This window comes from Bos taurus, chromosome 5, assembly GCF_002263795.3.
Source record: "Bos taurus isolate L1 Dominette 01449 registration number 42190680 breed Hereford chromosome 5, ARS-UCD2.0, whole genome shotgun sequence".
NCBI classification, from domain to species: Eukaryota; Metazoa; Chordata; class Mammalia; order Artiodactyla; family Bovidae; genus Bos; species Bos taurus.
In genome coordinates, this window is record NC_037332.1 from 11,103,162 (window position 1) to 11,124,449 (window position 21,288).

The window sequence follows — 21,288 nt, forward strand, 5'->3', positions numbered from 1 at the left end:
AGAGTAGAAAAGTGAACTGGAATTGTTTCAAATAGACTAATTTTAGAACTTTAGAGTTCAAATAGTTTTTTTTTTTTTCTTGTTTAAATTTAGCTAAATAGTGCAAATACCCAGAATGTCAACATCCTATGTAATCTTGGTACATTTATCAAATTAAGAAAGAATATCCTGACCGTCTAGTCATTAATAAAATAAGGATGATATTTTCTGACAGAGTTCTTATGGAGATTAGTGAATTAGATATACAATCTTGTCTCTTTATCAACTCTACTATACATTTCCTTTTCAGTTGTCAGACATTTACATTTTTACTAGGTTTTTGTTATGGGATGAATTGTGTTCCCCCGAAAGATACTAAAGTACTAAGACCTAGTACCTATAAATGTGGCCTTATTTGGAAATAAGATCTTTGCAGATGATCACACTAAGATAAGGTCATTTGGTTGGATCCTAATCCAATATGCTTGTGTCCTTATAAGTAGAGGGGAAATTTGGGTAGATGGACACTTACAGAGGAATGACAAGGTGAAGACACAGGGAAAACGTTATCTAAAGCCATGGAATCCCGGAGGCAATAAGAAGCATGGATCAGATTCTCCCATATAACTCTCAGAAGAAATTAATTCTGCCAATAGCTTGATTTCAGACTTTGAGCATCTAAAACTATTAGACAATAAATGTATACTGTCTAAGCCACCTGGTTTGTAATACCTTGTAAAAGAAAATCCAGCAAAGTAAAGCAGCAGTTTTGTTTCATGTAAATGTGTCCATTCTTGTGTTAACCATTTTAGAGGGTTAGGTAAGAAAAAAGACACACTTGAAAATGTAGATCATGTGTCACTTAGTACACAGGTAACTAGATAATTCAAGACATTTATAATGCCACACATGAAATTCTATAAATCTCAGAGGGAAACATGTCAAAATAATTACATTTACATTCTACCAAGCCAAAGGGAAGCCCTCATGATCAAGAGAAGCTGAACAAAGTCATTCATGTAATATTTTCCTTAACTCCTCTCTGTATGACTACCATTGAAATTCTGTGTAATTTCTCTAACTGCTGGATTATTGTACTATTAGAGAGGCTTCTATTTAATAGCTGGAGAAGGCAATGGCACACCACTCCAATACTCTTGCCTGGAAAATCCCATGTACGGAGGAGCCTGGTAGGCTGCAGTCCATGGGGTCGCTAGAGTCGGACACGACTGAGCGACTTCACTTTCACTTTTTACTCTCATGCATTGGAGAAGGAAATGGCAACCCACTCCAGTGTTCTTGCCTGGAGAATCCCAGGGACGGGGGAGCCTGGTGGGCTGCCATCTACGGGGTCGCACAGAGTTGGACACGACTGAAGCAACTTAGCAGCAAAGAGGCTTCTATTAGAAAGACCATAGTTTAAGTGAATCACTGAGAGGGCTAAATAAACAAACTTTAGATTAAACATTTAGTAACTAACCCTAAAGTAAACCCAGAGAACAGGGACCCAGGGGACCTGCTCTCTTTTCCCAATCAGGAAGTCTCCAGCTTTCAGACAACACACAGTGACCAGGAAAACAGCAGCGGCAGAAGCTCCAGAAGCCCAGTCTCCCTGCTAGAGCCGGCACCAGTGAGATCTGTGCCACATGTCCTGCCTCTCAGCATCCACAAAGTGCCCAACAGGATGCTGAGACCTTTGCTAACTCCGCCAGAGAAGTCCTACATTCCTCTCTGCTGTGCATTTCAGCTGACAGGACAGAAGCCACAGAGAGAGATATGACATTGACAGCTGCTGCTGCTGCTAAGTCGCTTCAGTCGTGTCCCACTCTGTGCGACCCCAGAGACAGTGCCCCACCAGGCTCCCCCGTCCCTGGGATTCTCCAGGCAAGAACACTGGAGTGGGTTGCCATTTCCTTCTCCAATGCACAAAAGTGAGAAGTGAAAGGGAAGTTGCTCAGTTGTGTTGGACTCTTAGCGACCCCATGGACTGCAGCCTACCAGGCTCCTCCATCCATGGGATTCTCCAGGCAAGAGTACTGGCATGGGGTGCCACTGCCTTCTCCGGACATTGACAGAACCTGAATAAAATCACTTTAGGAGCTCTGACTGCAAGAGAATCTTGAAAATGTAGGTTGTAGCTGTCTGCCTTCTGCTAGTCATCACGCCCCATTAGAAGTAGGATGGTGTTGAGCACCAACCTACCATACCACCAGATAAACTAGCAATGTCGGTTTGATATGGAGGCAACTTAGGCGCACGATGAAATCTCTTGTATAGCAGTTCTTACTCTTCATTGCTGCTTGCAGACTGTTTCCTTCCTAAAAGCCTCCAGTTTTGAAACTCAACTCTTATGCTGCACTGCTAGCCACACTTCTTTCTGTAGTAATTTAAGGATGTGATTTAATTACTTTCTTTCATATATTAAATATTTTAACACCTGGCTCAAAATCATTTTTTTTCCAATCAGAATTTTTGATGCATAGAAAAGAATCTTGACCTATTTTTTGATCCTCAGTTGTACCTTAGTCACCCATTTTTGATCATAGAAAAAGTAATGGAGTTCCAAAAAACATCTACTTCTGCTTCATTGACTACACCAAGGCCTTTGACTGTGTGGATCACAACAAACTGTGGAATATACTTAAAGAGATGGGAACACCAGACCACCTTACCTGTCCTAAGAAACTTGTATGCAGGACAAGAAGCAACATTTAGAGCTGGACACAGAACAAATGACTGGTTCCAAATTGGGAGAGTAGTACGTCTAGGCTGTATATTGTCACCTTGCTTATTTAACTTATATGCAGAGTATATCATGCAAAATGCTGGGCTGCCTGAAACACAAGCTGGAATCAGAATTGCCAGGCGAAATATCAATAACCTCAGATATGTAGAAGAACAACTTTAATGGCAGAAAGTGAAGAGGAATTAAAGAGCCTCCTGATGAAGGTGAAAGAGGAGAGTGAAAAAGTTGGCTTAAAGCTCAACATTCAGAAAACTAAGATCAGGGCATCTGGTCCCATCACTTCATGTCAAATAAATAGATGAGGAAAAAATAGAAATAGTGACAGATTTCATTTTCTTGATCTCCAAATCATTGTAGACAGTGACTACAGCCATGAAATTGAAAGACATTTGCTCCCTGGAAGAAAACCTATGACCAACCTAGACAGCATATTAAAAAGCAGAGACATTACTTTGCAAGTGAAGGTCCATGTAGTCAAAGCTATGTTTTTTCCAGTAATCATGTATGGATGTGAGACTTGGACCATAAAGAAGGCTGAGCACCAAAGAACTGATGCTTTCAAACTGTGGTGCTGGAAAAGTCCCTTGGACTACAAGGAGTTCAAACCAGTCCATCCTAAAGGAAATCAACCCTGAATATTCATTGTCAGGTCTGGTGATGAAACTGAAGCTTCAATACTTTGGCTACATGATGCGAAGAACTGAATCATTGGAAAAAAACCCTAATGCTAGGAAAGACTTAGGGCAAGAGGAGAAGGGGGCAACAGAGGATGAGATGGTTGAATGGCATCACTGACTCAATGGACATGAGTTTGAACAAACTCAGGGAGATAGTGAAGGACATGGAAGCCTGGTGTGCTGCAGTTCATGGGGTTGCAGAGTCGGACACGACTTAGCAACTAAACAACACTACCACCAGCTTTCAAGGTCATGCTTTGTCTTGCTAACATCAATAAGTGAGTGAAAGTCACTCAGGCATGTCCGACTCTTTGTGACCCCATGGACTGTCCTTAGAATTCTCCAAGCCAGAATACTGGAGTGGGTAGCCTTTCCCTTCTCCAGGGGATCTTCCCACCCAGAGATTGAAACTAGGTCTCCCACATTGCAGGCATATTCTTTAACAACTGAGCTATCAGGGAAGCCCACTGCTAACATCAATAGCTATACCCTAATATCATAATCTAAATTATAAATACCTCATTTCTATATACCATCCTCTAGATTTCTAACTATTCCCTTAAATACCCAAGAATCAGTAATTCTCCAAAGTGAGAAGGGCCTGAATCTACTACATATCATCTCTTCATTCTATCTCAAGTCCTTACATCCGTAACATCCATCTTAGATACTGTAATTCATAATTAAAATTGTGCAGACATCTACACCTTTCCAAGCATCTCCTTGTCTTCTCAAGCACTTTCTAAACCACTTTTCCTGATGTATAATTTTCCCTAACACCTGTGTAGCCATCTATCTTTTTTTTCTTTTTTCACTTGACTGCAATTGCCATGAGGCCAAAGACTGTTTTATTCACTGCTGTTGCTCCAGATTGTACAGTAATGTCTGGGATGTAATAAGAACTCAAATAATATTTTCTGAGTAAATAAATGACATAGTTATCTTATAATGATTCTTTAATTTAACTAGAACAGTGGCTGTCAGATGGTAGGTGCTCAAATACTTTTTTGAATAAATAAGTCATAAAGAACCACAATTCTAAGATGAAGTAAGCCCTTACAATTGTATTTGGTATATCCATTAAAGGTAAGTGGAAAAGGCCATTTTGTAAAGTCAATAATACTTAAGAAATACAAAGTTATCTTGATGTTTTATTTATATTTTATGAAATTTAAAATTTCATATAAAATTAAAATTTTCACAATATAAAATTTAAAAATTTTCCTCTTTTATTTTCCCTTATAAAATTTGCCACCTTTTTGATGATAATTACTTCAAATAAAGTAACAATGGGCTTGCCTCGTAGCTCAGCTGGTAAAGAATACACCTGTAATACAGAAGACCCTGGTTTGATTCCTGGGTTGGGAAGATCCACTGGAAAAGGGATAGGCTACCCATTCCAGTATTCATGGGCTTCCCTGGTGGCTCAGATGGTAAAGAATCTGCCTGCAATGCAGGAGACCTGGATTCAATCCCTGGATTGGGAAGATCCCCTGGAGGAAGGCATAGCAACCCACTTCAGCATTCTTGCCTGGAGAATCCCTATGGACTGAGAAGCCTGGTGGGCTACCGTCCATGGGGTCACAAAGAGTTGGGCACAACTGAGTGACTAAGCACACAAAGTAACAATATAATGTCTAAAGATTAAAAATATGTGAGATAACTAAATGAATGAATTCTCAGATTGGTCAATTAAAATAACTATAGATATATTAATGTTGTACTGAAACTCTTATTCTTTTCAAATTGATTCTACTCTCTTCAATTTGTCTTTAAGAAAGGAAATTAAATAGCTTGAAAATATTTAAAGATTCATTTTAATGATGCCTTTCAGCAGTCATAATGTAGTTCCCAAGCTATTAATTACATCAGGTAAGTCAACCATGACAATCTGTTAATAGGAAATGAAGAAGAAAATTAAATTAGAGGAAACTACTTAAACTGATTACCTAATTATAGAGGCTCATATTACATAAGGATGCAAAAGGAGAGCCTATATTTGTACACTTACATGCACCTAACTTTGATTGCTGACAGTGATGTTGCTTTCATTACTCTAGTGAACCTTCCAGAGATCTATAGTATGTCAAATTGCATGAGGTAGTCTATTAAAAAAAAAAATGTTTCAAGTCTTTTTGTAATTAACATGTTCCTAAAAGCTACACAGTCTTTAGCTGTAGAAGCATATCACAACAAAATGCTATTTAGAGATTATCATAATAACATTTATGATGGGTTATTTAAAGAATGGAATTATCTGATTTTGTGTATTTTGTAACCTCTCACAGTACAAAAGGCAACTGCTGCTTTCTTCCCCTTTTCCTTTCTGATTTCTTTCTTTCCTTCCTTCCACGAATATTTTTTGGTTACCTGCTACGTGCCAGGTACTTTGACAAGTTTGGCAGGATAACACATAGCAAGACAGAAAAAAGTGTCTGAGATCTGAAAGATAAGAAGCAGTCAATTAAGAGAATAGCTGTAAGAAAGGGGGTCAGCATGCTTTCCTATTTCTTTGGTGGGAAAAGCAAAGCATATTCTAAGAGTTAGTGTGTTGGGACAGAAGGGATGACAGTGAGTGTATGAAAGGACGGGGATAGTAGGTGGTCAGCATTCACACCATGCAGTGTCTGGTGGCCCAGAGCGGGAATTTGCATTCTGTTGTGTGCACAATGAGAAGCCGGTATAGTGCTTTTGGGTCTTCCCCCTGTAGCAGTGGCTGAGTGGTAAAAGAATCCCCTGCAGTGTAGGAGACAGATGCAGGAGCTGCGAGTTCAATCCCTAGGTCAGGAAGATCCCCTGGAGGAGGACATGGCAACCCACTCCAGGATTCTTGCCTGGAAAATCCCATGAACAGAAAAACCTGGCAGGCTACCATTCATGGGGCCACAGAGAGTCAGGCAGGACTAAGGCGACCGAGCAGGGCTCACAGTGCCTTTCAGGAGGGAGCCCAGATGGGTTAGTGTCAAATTACCTAAGCATCATATAAAAGATAATAGCAGAAACTTCTTTTTATTATATAATGCCCTACTTTGTGTTTAATGTTAGAGAATGACATAAATCCAAAATCTATAGTATATATATTTTTTAAATAAGGATGGTGCTAAATATTCATAGATGGATTGCTAGAGTATAACTAAATGATTAGTTAATGGAAAACAATGTATTGTTGACCCTTACAAATTTAAGGAGTCACATGAAGGAAAATGTGGCTTAATGATCATTAACAAAAGATCAAAGTGAGTTTTGAGACTTCTGCACACCCTAGATAACAGTCCTTATTAAATACTGCTTAATGCAGTAACTCTGGTGAGTGGTAATTTGAGATATTAATCATCTAATTGAGTGAATGGAGGTTTATTTTAATCTTTACTAATCATGAATTCTTGGAACAGAAGCAATATATTGCAAGCTTCTGCAAGAGCAATATATGTATCAGTAAGCACTCAATATGGCTATTTTATTAACTGAAGTATTTTAAGTAGTGATGAGACATCCAAATGAAAAAAATTTTAATGTTAATAGATGTTGTTAAAACTTCACATTTTATATATTTATCAATTTTTTATCTTCTGAAGAAGATAAATTATATCCAGGACTGCTTGACTTTGTAACATAAAATTTACACTATAGGTTGTTATCAATATGTAAAGAAAACAGCAAGAATTGATTTTTTCAGTGGTTCTCATTCCAACCAAACATAATCAGAGAATACATTTCTCTAAGCGAATAATTGTCATGCATTAAGGAAAACACCAAAAATATAGCTTCTTTCAGATATTTGATCCATCATGACTTTTGGAAAATATTAAATCTGTAGACTTGAATATATAAGCAATGTGAACTGGGCTGCAAGCATCCATTATTCAAGATATTTAAAGCTAGCTATTTCACTGACTCAAAATAATCTATTGCAGGTTATATTTTTCCTTTGATTCCACTGCCTACACCTCCCTCCAAAATGGACATGTATTCTCCTAGGTATACATTTAACTTCATCCAAGAAATATGCATTGACTCTCTACTGTGGATCCTATACATAAAACACAATAAAGGCGACATTTGATGTAACTCTATGTGTCTTTATGTTCAGAAGGTATGATACATTAAAATTGACTTATCTCATGCCTGTTAAGTCGGTTTTTGTGTGTGTGTCTGACTCTTTGTGATGCTATGGACTGTGGCTGCCAGGTTCCTCTGCCCATGGGATTCTCCAGGCAAGAATAGCCCAGTGAGTTGCTATTTCCTCCTGCAGGGGAGCTTCCCAACCCAGGAACTGAAACCACGTCTTTACCACTGAGCCACCTGGGAAGCCATCTGAAGATTAGCTCTCTCACATGTATACCTGTGGCGGATTCATTTTGATATTTGGCAAAACTAATACAATTATGTAAAGTTTAAAAATAAAATAAAATTTAAAAAAATTAAAAAAAATGTTTTAACAATTCTCATACAGAAAATCTTAGATATAAAAACTTGAGTCAATCATTCTACATCTGTCTCAGCAGATGTAGAAATACATCTGTATTTCTATTTGTACAATGTCAGAAATACATAGAAATACATCTGTATTTCTATTTGTACAATGTCAGAAATACACAGAAGTATTTCTGACTCGGAAATCACACAAGCTTTCTTCCTCCAAGCTCCTGCTAGTTCAGTAGTACAGTCTATCCTACATATTACTGTAAAAGCTACATTAGTTCTTTATTTCACCCCACTTTATTTCCCTCCCAACCAAATTTTTCCTTAGAAACCCTTTTCCACAATAATAACTCTCTTCTTTGCTTTCCTTACAAAATACTTTTCCAATTGCCTGCCCTTAACTGAAAGCAATCTTTCTTTAGAAGGCATCACTCTCCTGTTCCCTTACTTGTGGGGATAGTATTCCGTATCAGTTAAGGGAATGGTAGCTTCTATAACAGTCAGTCAGTTCAGTCACTCAGTCGTGTCCGACTCTTTGTGACCCCATGGATGGCAGCACGCCAGACTTCCCTGTCCCTCACCAATTCCTGGAGCAGAGAAAGTCTTAAATCTCAATAGAAGCATTTTCTAATTAGTAGGCTGGGAACTTCGCTCCACGTCCTCTATCAAGGACCCAGGGTGATGGAGGTTCTGCAGTTTTTAATATGTTGCTTCTAGTACACTTGTGGAATCAACATCCACGGGTCAGAAGATGACATGGGATTTTATAGGCCAGAAATTGGTGTTTGCTTTTGTGGCCACTCATTCATGGGCCACAAATCTGTCAGTTGGATGCTCTTAAGAACAAGGGAAGAAGGGACATATCCTATAGCCAAGTGCATGGAAGGAAAGGAAACCGGTTTTGCTAAATAACTAAGCAGTCTCTCAGTATTCTATGCTTCACGTACAACAGGCACATGTTGCTGGCATTTTCTATTTATAAAACAGTTCTTTATTCATTGAGACTTGCATAGGAATCACATCTTAGAATTGACTACCTTCTATATTTTCATCAATGTGAGAAGTTTTAGTCTTTATGTGGTCGACCCATTCCAAAACCTAGCTTCCAGATTTTTTAAAAAATTTATTTCAACATAAGTAATTGTTCTTTACCTTTCATCTCTTCTGCCACCCATATTCATGTACACTTGTGTGAACTGCTTTACGCATTCTTGTCATTTGGACATTTGAATTATTGTAGTTCTTGAATTCTGTATCCTTTTTCTCATTGGCATCCCTCTTGCAACTGTTATTAAGCTCTATTTACAAGGGATTCTTTCCTGGCCTTTCCTTCTACTGTCTGAAGATGGATCTGTACTCTGTGTTATCTAAGAAACTAGAACTTAACTCTGTAATGTGAAGGATTTTGAAAAATAAAAAATTTATACTAACTTCAGCAAATTAGTCTGAATTTTCCCACCTAAATCTCTTGTCTTGCTAAACCCATATTAACCCATCAATAGCTGTTAAACAATGGCCCCAGTGATGCTCTCTCTATATCCAGTTTTAAGTTGCTATGCTTGTGGTAATGTATTATTCAACACCGAGGAACACTTAACATACTGTAAGTATGCCACATTCATGCCTTTCTTCACGGTGAGACTCTAAGTTCCTTGAAGGTGGGAAGCACATTTCATCTATAAAACTTAATAAATCAGTAAATATTTTCTTGCAGAATTAAATAACATACTTACATGTCTAAGAAATCTAGTCATTAGTAAAAGAGATGAAATTTAAAAATCAAGACATTCTAATAAAATCTAGGTCTCAGTAGTGGACACTGCTGTGTCCTTTTCTTCTTTCTAAATATCTAGATTTTAGAACAGTTATTTCTCCCTCCTACATGCATCCCAGGTAGCCTGGGAAAAGCTAATTAATCTCCTAATTTCAGAGTACGTTTTTGACTTGAGAGAACCAGAATTTTCTTTTCTCTGTTCTCGGACACTAGCCTAGGGATGTACCCTTGATTGAATCTCTTACTTGGAATCCTGGAAACAGAAAGTGTTTTGTCTTCTACTAGATGTGAATAAATATTCATGTGGTCCTACTCGCTAATGGAAGATAACTTTTGGCTCTGAGTTTTGCCTATTTGGGGATGGTGATGACATTTCTGGAGGGCTGAGCAGAGAAACATGAAACTGTGTTCTTGATGACATAGTTGAAGCACTGTTCACCCAGTGCTGAATCCTACCTTATTTTTGGATGAGTTACTGGTAAATCTCTTCATGGTTTAAAATTAGTCTTAGATGAGATTTCGTTGCTTTAACATATTTACAGTTTCTTAAATGATATTCTTAGGACTTGATATAAACATTTAGTCATTTGACTAGTTGTTTATGGAATGTCAAATAAATGAACTGATAATTTTGACATGTTAATACAGTCCTTATATGATAATGTAAACAGAAAATAATGCATTTCTTACCTTCATGTTGCTATATAACTAGAATAATCAATATCAGATACTTTAAAACATTTAATATGCTTAATTTCTTGATAGTGTTTATCTCTAGCTCCTCATACTCAAGTGGTTCTGCATAAGTTTAGGCTACATATGATTTATATCTGTTTTAAATGATACAGTTATCCATATTTTTGAATTCCAATAATAAATTTATGCTTCTAGATGGGAGTATGACTTAATGGTTAAACTAAAGAATTTCCACGAGAATTTAAATTAGCCTTTGATTAAAACCAAGGCATTGATCTAACAGAAAAACTGATGGGAAATTCTGCTAGTTTTATAAGAAAATGCACGCAAATTATATAGTCAAAGTGTTTGAGTCTTGATCTATTTTTTAACCATAATATAGGAACTGGGATAATCAATATTTAAACTTAATAGGTGTCAGTACTAGATGAAAACAGACTAATTACCCAGAATTATGCATCTAACGCATCATTACTTTCCTCTTTTCACTGGATAATTTCCATCCTGAAAGACACTTTATTTATCCTTCTGTCTCCTCCTACCTACTCCTACCATTTTTCTACTTTCCTTTAGAATAAAATTCTTTTAAAAAAGTGTCTCTACATATGGTATTTACCTACACTCGTGCTATTCCCTCTTAAATCCTCTTGACCAAAGCTTATTTTTGATAAGGTACACAGTGACACCACACACACACTCACTCTCAAATATCTGCACAGTCCCCTCCTCACCTCATTTGAGTTCACGTCCAAATGTAACATTCTTAGATTAGCCTTCCCTAGACCTCCAGAAGGAGAAGGAAATGGCAACCCACTCCAGTGTTCTTGCCTGGAGAATCCCATGGACGGAGAAGCCTGATAGGCTGCAGTCCATGGGGTCGCACAGAGTTGGACACGACTGAAGTGACTTAGCAGCAGCAAACCTCCAGCACCCTGCTTTACCATTCTCTTTAGTGCCTAATGATCATCTGATATTCTCTATATTTTATTTATATATTTGTCATCATCACCAGTCACTCTCACTAGAATGTAGGCTCCACAAAGAAGGCTTCTAGTGTTTTTTCATTGCAGTATCACAGGTCCTAGAACAATGCCTGGCCATTTATAGACACACAATAATTTTTGTTGAATAAATGAGAGAGAGCCATTGATCAAGTAAGCAAGAATTAAGGAAGCCACTATTGGTAGACAGAGGATGTCAGGATACAGTCTAAAACACACAGGCTGATTTAAAAGGATTAATAAGTCAAAAAATAGTATAGGTAACAGGAATTCAGATTCTACAAAAGACTAGGTAAAATGAAAGAACAGAACTAGATAAAACATCAGCTTTTATGTAATTTTCATACATACTTCATATATTCTAAAGCCAGAACTTATTTTAAACAGAGCTTTTTTTATAAGTGGAAGCAGGCAAATATAACTTCTGTGGGGTGAAATAAAAATGAGTTCCTGACAATGAGAGGGAATCTACATTCCATTCAAATTACTGGGTACTTATGTGTTCAGCCCTAAGCAGTAGTGACTTATAACTGTCTATGCCCACAAAATACAATTTAAGTTCACAAATTTGCAAATAAGTAAGCAGAAATATTATACAGCAACACAGCTACCAAAAGCATGATTAAAAGTACTTCCAAAGCAACATCAGAATAATTATCCTATAATCAGCAGCAGAGGAAATGCACTAAAGCCAAGTTTTATTTTTCTCAGATTCATGGGACTGTGGAGCTTACCCACACAACAGAATCAGTAGCATGAAATTATATTTTACACATAAATCAGCCATTGTGCACTCTAAAATCATATAGAAACCAGTGAGTGTAAAAAACATACTTTATAACAATAGCTTTGAAAAGAAACAATAGTGGTATTTTCAACATCAGTAAAATGGATCATATTCCAATTTTGTATTATTTCTAAAATTAAAGCATTGCATCAAGAGTTTCAGTTTTAAAAGAAGACATGCAAGAAATCATTTTCATTTATAACTCATTCGGGAAACTATTTTCTTCTCAGCACAAAGAACAACTCATCTGAAAACAAGAAAGGCACAGACTAGTAGAGTCAATGTGTCAGAGAAATTAAAAAAAAAAACTGACCACCAAAATGAAAATTATTTTCATTTTAATGAACATCATTAACAAAGAAAACATTCCTGTATATTAAATAAAGATTTAAGAAACAAAATGTAAAAATGAGGTTGTTATAGATTTCTCCAGCTAGTCAAAGAAGACTTTTGAGCCTAATGCTAATATCTTATTTTCCTTTCCAGGATCAAGTGATGAGCTAACATCTTAATTTCTTCAAAATTATATTTTCCTATTTTCAATATAATATTCTTAATGTTTTATTTTACAATTCTAAAATAATGAGTAAGGCATTAAAAAACAAAATACAAAGGCGGAGGGGGGGAAGGAGAGAAAAAAAATTGAAGGTCAATGAGAGAGCTGCTGCTGCTGCTGCTAAGTCGCTTCAGTCGTGTCCGACTCTGTGCGACCCCATAGACGGAAGCCCACCAGGCTCCCCCGGTCCCTGGGATTCTCCAGGCAAGAACACTGGAGTGGGTTGCCATTCCCTTCTCCAATGCAGGAAAGTGAAAAGTGAAAGTGAAGTCGCTCAGTTGTGTCCGACTCCTAGCGACCCCATGGACTGTAGCCCACCAGGCTCCTCCGTCCATGGGAGTTTCCAGGCAAGAGTACTGCAGTGGGGTGCAAATGAGAGTACTAAATCCCAATCCAATAGTCCACCAAGAAAGACTAACCTCTAGGAAGAATATAATCTGTATATTTATTCCAGTTATAGGTGTATAGATGGAGATGAGAGAGGAAGAGGGAGATAGAAATAGAAACAGAGAGACAGAGAGAAATTATCTATGTAACAAGATTGTTCTAGTTACAATGGTGACCAAGGTTATTTCCAATTCTATGTCAGTTATAATTGTTATTTTAAGTAACATATTTGCTAAGTTTGCAATATTAAAATACTTAAGGAAATTTAGACTTCCATATATTATACTTCTAAAGTGTAATTTAAGCAATTTATAATATTATCTTTCAAGCAATTTAAACCATTAAAGGGAAATTAAGGTATGCACTGTACAAATGCAAACCGAAATATAAAAAGGTACTAAGTTTGTAAATGACAACATATAAATTTAACAAAGCTCTGCAATGTTAAAATTTGCTACAATTACGAGCAGAAAAATATGACTGCCAATTAAAATTTAAGGTTTAAAAATGAGAGATATAACTTTAAACCAATGAATACTAATTCTTAAAATAATCATTTAATAAATATTTTCTACATGTCTCTCTAGATATTTTTGAAGGGTGGGAATAAAACAAAAACAAAAACCAATAATCTTAATGCATATTATTTTACATAGCAATGTATATTAAAAGAAAGTGGATCACAGTATGATGAGAGAAACATGAATTGAACTCTTGACTAGGGAACCCAGTGGTAAGGAGGTGCCATTTAAGAGGAAGTCAAAAATCTGGGGGCAGAGCACTCCTACCATGCATGAGAATAGGAGGGGAGGACTATGTAGGCAAGAGTCAGGATGTGAAGAATTCTTTTTACCAGGTACACTGGAAAACCTTAGAGGGTTTAAGTATGGAAGACAGGAGACTTGATATGTATTTTAAGAGACCACCTTGGTTGCTATGGTGGGGAGATGAAATGGAAGCCTGGAAGGCCTGCTGAATGGCTATTCTATTTCACTGAAGAGGTGACACTGTCTTACGCTGGAAGGGAATTAGAGTATTTGGATGTATGACATCAGGGAAAGTTGACAGAATGTGCTGATTTTCACTGAGAATTGGCAGATGAGGTATACAAAAGCAAAAGGGTGAGATCAAGAATGAATCCTAAAAAGGAAAAAATGAATCGTAGAGTTTCAGGAGAATCTGAAAGAGACTATGTTATTTACTGAAATGGAGATGGCTGGAGGTACACAAGGCTTGAGGGAGGAAAATCCTCCTTTGAGGATGTCTGAGGTATGTATTTAGACATCTCAGTAGAGATGTGAAGTATGTGGCTGGATATACACGTTATGTACGGCTAGGAAGTCAGGGCAGCAGAGAAATATACTTGAGACTTATACCTGTTTATTTGGTTCTTTGTTTTAATATGCTTCAAATTCATTTGTATCAGTTTGGTCATAAGCCTAGAGTATAATTCTCAAACATAACTTTGATTTCAGTTCAGTTTAGTTCAGTTACTCAGTTGTGTCTGACCCTTTGTGACCCCATGGACTGCAACACGCCAGGCCTCCCCGTCCAGCACCAACTCCCGGAGTTTACTCAAACTCATGTCCATTGAGTCAGTGTTGCCATCCAACCCTCTCATCCTCTGTCATCCCCTTTTCCTCCCACCTTCAATCTTTCCCAGCATCAGAGTCTTTTCAAATGAGTCAGTTCTTGGCATCAGGTGGCCAAAGTATTGGAGTTTCAGACTCAGCATCAGTCCTTCCAATGAATATTCAGGACTGATTTCCGTTAGGATGGACTGGTTGGATCTCCTTGCAGTCCAGGGGACTCTCAAGAGTCTTCTCCAGCACCACAGTTCAAAGGCATCAATTCTTTGGCGCTCAGCTTTCTTTATAGTCCAACCCTCACATCCATACATGACCACTGGAAAAACCATAGCTTGACTAGATGGACCTTTGTTGACAAAGTAATGTCTCTGCTTTTTAATGTGCTGTCTAGGTTGGTCATAACTTTTCTTCCAAGGAGGAAGCGTCTTTTAATTTCATGGCTTCAGTCACCATCTGCAGTAATTTTGGACCCCCTAAAAATAAAGTCTGTCACTGTTTTCACTGTTTCCCCATCTATTTGCCATAAGTGATGGGACAAGATGCCATGATCTTAGTTCTCTGAATGTTGAATTTTAAGCCAACTTTTTCACTCTCCTCTTTCACTTTCATCAAGAGGCTTTATAGTTCTTCTCTGCTTTCTGCCATAAGGGTGGTGTCATCTGCATAACTGAGGTTTTTGATATTTCTCCCAGCGATCTTGATTCCAGCTTGTGCTTTATACAGCCCAGTGTTTCCCATGATGTACTCTGCATATAAGTTAAATACGCTTAAAAAAGTTATATATAAGTTACATAAGTTAGAAGAAATGAAGTAGCCATCAAGGTCAACAAAAGATTCCAAAATGCAGTACTTGGATGCAATCTCAAAAATGACAGAATGGTCTCTGTTCATTTCCAAGACAAACCATTCAATATTATGGTAATCCAAGTCTATGCCCCAACCAGTAATGCTGAGGAAGCTGAATGGTTCTATGAAGACCTACAAGACCTTCTAGAAATAACACCCCAAAAAGATGTCCTTTGCATTATAGGGGACTGGAATGCAAAAGTAGGAAGTCAAGAAATACCTGGAGTAACAGGAAAAATTTGGCCTTGGAGTACAGAATGAAGCAGGGTAAAGGCTAATAGTTTTTGCCAAGAGAACACACTGGTCATAGTAAACACTCTCTTCCAACAACACAAGAAAAGACTTTACACATGAACATCACCAGATGGTCAATATTGAAATCAGATTGATTATATTCTTTGCAGCCAAAGATGGAGAAGTTCTATACATTCAGAAAAAACAAGACCACGAGCTGACTGTGGCTCAGATCATGAACTCCTTACTGCCAAATTCAGACTTAAATTGAAGAAAGTAGGGAAAACCACTAGACCATTCAGGTATGACCTAAATAAAATCCCTTATGATTATACAGTGGAAATGAGAAATAGATTGAGGGGTTCAGATCTGATAGGCAGAGTGCCTGAAGAACTATGGACAGAGGTTTGTGACATTGTACAGGAGGCAGGGATCAAGACCATCCCCAAGAAAAAGAAATGCAAAATGGTTGCCTGAAGAGGTCTTACAAATAGCTGTGAAAAGAAGAGAAGCAAAAGGCAAAGGAGAAAAGGAAAGATATACCCATTTGAATGCAGAGTTCCAAAAAAAAAAAACAAGGAGAGCTAAGAAAGCCTTCCTCAGTGATCAATGCAAAAAAATAGAGGAAAACAACAGAATGGGAAAGACTAGGAATCTCTTCAAGAAAATTAGAGATACCAAGGGAACTTTGATTTACCATAGCCATTATTGTGATTTAAAAAAAAAAAAACAAAACACTGATGTTAGTACTAAACCCTAAAAAAGTAGTATTTTTCTATAATGGCAATGTTTTAGTGTTGAAAACTTACTAGAGATCATTGATTCCTTGTTCTTTATTTTATTGGTGAGAAATCTAAGGTGCAAAAAGTTATAATTCTTTGGAAATAAAAATATAAAATAGAATGTTATTATTCTACTCTATCATTCACCTTTCTCAAGAGAAAATTTTTATTTTTCTAATATCTAGGAAAAGGAAACCATGCCAGCAAATCACACTGGCATAAATAGTATTACAGCATTTATTCATTAAAAAATGCCTGTTGAGTAATTAAGTAATTATTTAATATGTGCCTGGGATGCAACAAGGCTCTCAGTTCAGTTCAGTTGCTCAGTTATGTCCAGCTCTTTGTGACCCCCATGGACTGCAGCAGGCCAGACTTCCCTGTCATCACTAACTCCCAGAACCTACTCAAACTCATGTCCATTGCATTGGTGATGCCATCCAACCATCTCATCCTCTACCATCCCCTTCTCCTCCTGTCTTCAATCTTTCCCAGCATCCAGGTCTTTTCCAATGAGTTAATTCTTTGCATCAGGTGGCCAAAGTATTGGAGTTTCAGCTTCAGCATCAGTCCTTCTAATGAATATCCGGGACTGATTTCCTTTAGGATGGACTGGTTGGATGTCCTTGCAGTCCAAGAGACTCTCAAGAGTCTTCTCCAATACCACAGTTCAAAAGCACCAATTCTTCAGCACTCAACATTCTTTATAGTCCAGCTCTCACAAAGATAAAAGATAACAAAACTGGAGAATAAAATATGATGATAGAGTAAGTAGAATATACCATGACATCACAGAAAAGGGGAAAAAATGCAACATCAAAGAATCAGAGACTTTCACAATGAGTTAATGTTTGGATGGAATACTGAATAACGAGTTACGTAGGCTATGACTTAATCAGTCAAACTGCAAAAAAAAAAAAACCAAAAAACAAAGAAATGATGAAGAAGATAATAATTGGCAACCAGCAAGTGATCAGATGATTGATATACTGGAATATGAGGACATGGGAAGATATGAGACAGGAAGGAAGAAGTTCTTCATTCCCACATATGTTTTAGGATGTGAAAGGGAAGATTTCTTCCCAAGGGTGCTGGGGAGTTTTGAAGGGCTTTTTTTTGGTTTTTGTTTTTTTTAAAGAGAATGACACAGGAGGAGTAAGACTGAAATGGACCAAGACTGGAGGCAAGGAGGTGATTTTAAGGGCTATGATAATAACTAATTTGGTAAGAAATAATGAGAACAACAAAATTGAAAATTAGAAACTCAGAGATCAACTCCCAGGTTTACAATATCACTTCTGGGAATAACAGATTTATGGATGTTAATTAAGAAAATAAACGTAATAGACACATTTCCTAGGAACTGTGTTGCTCGGTTTTCGAAATGGTCAGCATTATCTTTAATGTCTCCCCAACCACAACCTTTGGTCACAGTTAATTGGATAAAAATAGTCTTCTGAAATAAATGCCGCCAGGACATTGGCTGGACAGACTTTATGACTTGGGTGGTCTGGCTTTAACAGATGAGTTAATCCAATCACATTAGAGTTGAGAGATTGTTACTAGTGAGCTGTAGACTTTATAGCTGGAAGAGTTTGTATCCTTAGGTTCTGGGGTGGATATATTCAGACTTGTGCAAACTGATGACTAAGCCAACTTGTAGAGAAAGGAGGATAGAGCAGACATAAAAAAGAAAGTGAAATAATATTCATGCAGTCCCAGAGAGACTGTTCATGCAGCTCAGCTCCCAGCCTGAACTGGCTCATTCTGCTGGTTCTGAGTCAGCTAATCCTTTCACTCCTATCCTTGGGTTTTGTGAGGTCCTTTAACACTTTATAATTAATATTCTCTGTTATTTGATCTAGTTCACATGCATTTGTTGCTTGCAACTAAAAGAACACTGGGTGGAAAATGTAAGAAATCAATAATCAAACACACTAGATGCTTTGCAGTTAGGATTTCCTTTTATGTACAAAAGAAAATCCAGCTTCTTTGTGAATATCTAGTTAATAGAAGTATATCTTTTTTGGATACACTATTTTATTTTTAGAATTTTTGGTATCAATTATTAGCAGTTTCTTGATATTATGATGAAATTATCAAAGCATGAACTATGCCTATTGCTTGCTTTTTTCCTCATCCCCAAACCTTCTATCTTTAGCAGTATGTCTTAGAAAGGTTTTAAGTTTGTTATCTGCATCGTCCTCTCTTTCAACATATTAATAGAAGTAGCTTCTCACTAAGAGGAGCAAAAGCCCCTTTATCTCAATTAAGTTGTCTCCATTTATCAAATATCACTTAAGAATTTTCTATTAATAGTGTATGTCTCATGTATCTGGTTTTGGCCGAAATGTAGCTGACATTTCAACTTTGTATCATAACATTGGTATGAAATGCTGTGAAGGGGCACTTAGCTTTCTGAGCAAAGTAGGGTTCAGTTTCATATTCAGTGTCACCAATGCCTCAGCTGAAGAAAGGGATGAATGAAATGCAGTGGGTAACCAGATGGAAGGGTCACTGGTCAAAACGTTCAAAATGTATATGTATTCAATATGGTACTGTTATAAATAATGCTGCAACATTTGATGTAAAAGGATATTCTATAAAGGTACTAATCTCCTCCAAAGTTTATATATAAATCTAGGGTCTATCAAATGTATACATATACTCTTTAAATGGTGTGTGTCCCTTTTTATCCTATCCTTTAGGTGGTGTTTATTTAAAAACACAAAATACAACTGAGCAGACCTCAAAATCCACAGCAATAAGGGCTTATAGATTATACTCAGTTACAGACTTTCCACAGTGATTTTCACTACTTTAAAATTTTTACTACTTTCACTACTTTTTAATTTTAAAATCTGTAAAAATTTTGAGTGGGAATGAAATTGGGTGTGAACATTTTGACTTAGAATAGTACTATAGTGACAAATATGTGAAATATAAACTACAACTTATCAATATTACAACAAAGATCCTCTTCAATTACAATGGTTCCTAAACTCACATTTCCTTGCTTCAAATCATTGTTCTATCCTACTGTCTTATCCTGGTTCTCAATGACCTTGAAAAATGTCATATTTATCTTTCAATCATCACTTCCTAGCTGGATATTTCACCAAATAAGAGTGCAACTAAGAAGGCCCAAAGTTTTGAAATATTTTCAATGCATTTTCCCTTCTTGGAAATTAAATTACTTTCTTGTTGCTTTCCATTCTTTAAGAATTATTTTAGGGAACAATGAGGGAACCTCTAGGACTAAACGTTCATTGCTGAACATTGAACTTCAAACTGAACCACAAAAATCATAGCTAAGCATACTTTCAAAAGATTAAACGTTTTCTCTTCAAGCAATCAAAGGAGAATTTATATCTATCAAGAAACAAAGTTTAGATGATAGACCATGATGTCAGAACAAAGAGCAGATAAAGTAACTGACATACAAATAGATTTAGGTATATTGAATCAACTCAGGTTGATTAGAGAAACTGATCATCTTGGGGAAATTCCCTGCTTTCTCCTGTATAGTCTTGGCAAGCCACAATGCCCTCAGAGAAACCCCAGTGTTACGAGGTGCTTTGGTCCCCACAATACAACACCATAATTAATGACTGGAGAGGCTGTCTAGATGAATAAACATGAGAGCATCCTTAGCAGATCTGGCACAGTCCAGTCTGAAATACGACATATGTACTCAAAATTGGTGTCCAGGACAATGGACACCAATGGCTCCATACACACACACACACACACACACACACACACACACACACACACATTATTTGACATGGAACAACAGACTGGTTCCAAATAGAAAAAGGAATACGTCAAGGCTGTATATTGTCACCCTGCTTATTTAACTTAAGTGCAGAGGACATCATGAGAAACGCTAGGCTGGATGAAGCACAAGCTGGAATCAAGATTGCCAGGAGAAATATCAGTAACCTCAGATATGCAGATGACACCACCGTTATGGCAGAAAGTGAAGAGGAACTAAAAAGCCTCTTGATGAAAGTGAAAGAGGGGAGTGAAAAAGTTGGCTTAAAGCTCAACTTTCAGAAAACGAAGATCATGGCATCTAGTCCCATCACTTCATGGGAAATATATGGGGAAACAGTGGAAACAGTGTCAGGCTTTATTTTTCTGGGCTCCAAAATCATTGCAGATGGTGATTGCAGCCATAAAATTAAAAGACGCTTACTCCTTGGAAGGAAAGTTATGACCAACCTAGATAGCATATTAAAAAGCACAGATATTACTTTGCTAACAAAGGTCCGCAGATATTACTTTGCCAACAAAGGTCCGTCTAGTCAAGGCTATGGTTTTTCCAGTGGTCATGTATGGATGTGAGAGTTGGACTGTGAAGAACGCTGAGCGCTGAAGAATTGATGCTTTTGAACTGTGATGTTGGAGAAGACTCCTGAGAGTCCCTTGGACTGCAAGGAGATCCAACCAGTCCATTCTGAAGGAGATCAGCCCTGGGATTTCTTTGGAAGGAATGATGCTAAAGCTGAAACTCTAGTACTTTGGCCATGTCATGCGAAGAGTTGACTCATTGGAAAAGACTCTGATGCTGGGAGGGATTGGGGGCAGAAGGAGAAGGGGACGACAGAGGATGAGATGGCTGGATGGCATCACCAACTCAGTGGACATGAGTTTGGGTGAACTCCGGGAGTTGGTGATGGACAGAGAGGTCTGGCGTCCTGTGATTCATGGGGTCACAAAGAGTCGGACACGACTGAGTGACTGAACTGAACTGAACTGAACTGAAGTTCTATTATAAGACTCATAACTTGAAAAACTCACTCACGT

General features: G+C 37.4%; 1 protein-coding gene across 14 annotated transcripts in view; it reads right to left on the reverse strand.

The window, feature by feature from the left end:
• The window catches only part of PPFIA2 (PTPRF interacting protein alpha 2), a 502,235-nt gene that overhangs the window by 255,468 nt on the left and 225,479 nt on the right, over positions 1-21,288 (reverse strand). The window lies entirely within an intron of this gene.